We start from the raw sequence: 3,890 nt of genomic DNA, 5'->3' as shown, positions 1-3,890 counted from the left end.
GGGAATTGACAGAAGGGTGGGAGACTGAAATTTCTGAGATTTTGAGTATTTTTCTGGAGATAAAAAGCTATCTAAAGGTTTCCCAGGTGGCACAGTGGTAAAGAATCCACCTGCCAATGCAAGAGATATGAGTTTGATCCCTGGATTGGGAAGATTCCCCAGAGGAAGAAATGGCAACCTGCTCCAGTATTCTTGCCTGGTGAATTCCTTGGACAGAGGAGCCTGGGGGCTATAGTCCATGGAGTTTGAAAGAGTCAGAAACAATAGAGAAACTGAACACAGCACAATAGTACTTTAAAATTAATAGATCAGATTAAAAAATAAACCAGAATATACTTCAAATTAGTATGAAAAGAGCAAAAATAAGGAAACAATACTTTCTCTGCCCATCTGAATTTCATTCTGTCCCAGTCTTAAGATAAATCTGGAACTGGTTGTTTGGGGAGAGTAAACAATAAAACTTTGAGAAATCATGCTGCCTTGGTAAACAATAATTTTAATCAAAATTATAATTCCAGAATTAGGAGGTACCCCTTACATTTTGGAAAAATTCAGTTTGGGGCATAAATAAGAGGAAATAGAAATTTTATATGAATCATTATCATAAATTATAATAAAGGCTGAAAATAGAATAGTTTGATGAGAAATTTAAATTGTAAGGTTCAATAAAGCCAAAATATATTAATTAGAAAAAAAAAAACTAATGACTTTGGGACCTATGCTTTTGAAAAAAGCATAATTTATTACTACTGCAGAGATTAATATCAAACTCTGTTGGCCATTAGTATAACCCAGAGTAGATCCCAAAGCATTAACCAGAATGGTGATTCTCATGTTTGGTAAATCAATATATATTACAGTATAATATATCAATAAACACAACATTAAAACAGTTCTAAATAGATGTATCATTGGTATATATATACCAACTTGATAGGTTAGGGCCAATTTAACACAGTTGCTTGGAAGACATAAGTTTGAAACAATCTTGAAAGAAATAAAGCAAATGCATGCACACAGAGAGAGCTAAGATCTGAAAGATTTGTGAGATGTGAGTGAGGGAAAAATAGAAGATTAACAAACAAAAATAGTGATGAGAAGAGGCAGTTATTAAAGGTTATTGATTGCAAAGTAATAAGAGCAAAACCTGGATGTAGTGCTATGTACTGGTCAAGCTCACCAGCTCCTGAGTACATGTTCTTAACTTCTATACTGTTCTACAATTCTACAAATAAAAAAGAATTTGTATTTTTAGACAGGAAGGAGTTTAGATTTGAGGGGCAGTAAGGACTCACAACAAATTCTGACAACTTTTTGCCCAAATGTGAAAGTAGTTTTATTTTTTCTGTTTGGAGAAATAAACAACCCAGTTCCACTTTGACCCCCTAAATTAATGAGCAAATACTTCAATTTTAGGAATTTATATAACAGATATAGCACACATGTGCATGAAGACATATGTACAAGCATATTTGTTGCTATGTTGGTATTTACAAAAGACAGGAAATCTAAATGTTTAGCAATAAAAGACTAATTAAACCATGCTTCATCCATGCAATAATTACCTCCTTCAAAATAAGGGGAGAGATTTGTAGGTACTGACACGTGGAACGATCCCCATCATAAACTGTTAACTGCAAAAAGCAAGGAACAAGGAGAATCAATGGCAGATTTCTTCCAGTTGCTCATCCTGGTTCACTCTTCACCCTTCGCTGCTCTGCTCATTGTCCCGGGAGACCCACCTCTATGGATTATATCACTGGGCTCCTCAGTCCTCCGGCTGCTGGTTGCATTTGGCTAGTGGGGAACCCCAACATGGGATCAAACAAGAGTGAGGTCTGAGTGTTCATTCTCTCTTTACTTTAAGCTAGCCACATCACTGCTCCTCCCCTATTCGATTCCTCCCTTTCAACTTGGAGAAATCACTCACTTCTTTTCTTTGAGCCTAAGAGATATTACAGCTCCACTGTCCCCATCCTGAGTATTGAGCTCTCTCCTTGTTGTTCCCCTATATTATAACCAATGTATTTGATGATAATTTCTTTGTAAAGAAACTATCCTCTAATTTTCCAAATTTGAGTGTGCCCTTTGTTTCTTGTTATGACCCAAATATGCTATTATGTTAATAAGAAAAAGAGTGATGGAGAGATCTAGAAATACACATTTATATATGCAGAGAATACATTTAGAATGGTATACTTAAAATGCTAACAATAACAGTCAGGGAGAGAAAATGTCACTGCGCTTGGGAATAGAAGGAAGTCTTCATGACATACCGTTTCATATTACTTGAGTTTCTTACCAGGTTGATGTATTAGCCATTAGGAAAAATCATAAAATGTTAAAGTAATCCAAACATTACCTCCAAGATGGGAAAAATCAATGAGGAAACTATCCCATAAAGTCTAAAGTCTAGTTTAGATAACATATGTAGATGAAAATGTGATGTATAATCCATGAAGTTGAATTTGTGAGTGGATGGAGAGGTTCTCTTCAAAGAATATTTTGCAGATATTTAATAGAATCTAACAAAGAGTGATAGACATTAACATGGATTCTCTACTTTTAACTTACTTGTCATTAAGTTGTTGAGGTTTTTATTTAGGTTTAATTTACAGATACAGTCTACAAGCTAGTCACAATCTTCCTTTGGACTAAATGTAACAATTAGTCAAGTTTACTTTTGGCTTTATGAAGCAAACACTCACTAGTGATTATGAGTGTGGATCACTTTGGGGAAAAAAGTGAAAGTGTTCGTCCCTCAGCTGTGTCCAGCTCTTTACGACCATTATCTGTAGCCCACCAAGTTCCTCTGTTCATGGAATCCTCCCGGCACGAATACTGGAGTGGGTTACCATTCCCTTCTCAGGGGATCTTCCCAACTCAGAAACAGAACCCGGTCTCCTGCATTGCAGGCAGATTCTTTACCACCAAGCCATCAGGGAAGCCCAGGAAATAAGACTTACTGTCAGGACATAAACTTTTTGTCACATCTTGAATCAACAGTTTTGTAAGCCATGAATGCAAAAAATCAAGTTGTCTTTTTTTTCTTTTTCTTTTTTTTTTGGCAACAATTTAGCAATGGCATATGCTTCTAACTCAAATGACTTCACTTCAAATTGACATTAAGAAATGTTTTGAAGCATAGTCATTTGATAATAATTTGCTTCAAAATAAGCAGCTCGCTTATTTTTAATGGGCCCCACATCCCTTGACATGTGACTCAACAGTGTGGTAAATAAAAAAAACAACATGCTCTTGAAAATAGTCCCCAGATATGTTCTACTCTGCAGCTTCATTGGTTGCATTTGTTATTTAGAGCCCCAAGTTAGGGTTATAGGTGTAAACCCCACCATTTTCTTCTTCACTGCAACAAGGGCAAACATTGAGACAGAGGAACTGGGCTTCTGTCAAGAACCCACTCTTGACTTCAGTGTATTTCAGCTTTCAAGACCTGATGGTTTTCTTTTGTCTCCCAGGGATCACTAGCTACCTTATTACCAAGAAGAATGGGCCTTTGACAGTATGACTGCCACCCAGAATCTACACCAAATTGCAGCCTTAGAGATGCCAATGGCATTGAAGAACTAATCGAGATCAGAAGGTCAGGAAGACAAATACATTAGTACATATATGGTCTACAAGTTATTTGACAATTTTCTTGGCTTGCAAAAAAAATCCTTTTTAAAGTTTCTTTTGACATACCTACTGCCTTTTTGCCTACAGCCTGCACACTGCCAGTATTCTTAATGTATCAGGGATTCCACCAAATGAGAAGACTGCCTTTATTCTATTTGCATTCCATTTCATAAAATGTTGAACTAGAAGCAACAGTTTTCTCCTTCCTCAAGCAATCACTAGTATTCTCTTATCCACTTTTTACTATTGGC

The sequence above is a fragment of the Cervus elaphus genome, chromosome 12, assembly GCF_910594005.1.
Source record: "Cervus elaphus chromosome 12, mCerEla1.1, whole genome shotgun sequence".
Classification (NCBI taxonomy): Eukaryota; Metazoa; Chordata; class Mammalia; order Artiodactyla; family Cervidae; genus Cervus; species Cervus elaphus.
This window is presented reverse-complemented; position numbering follows the sequence as displayed.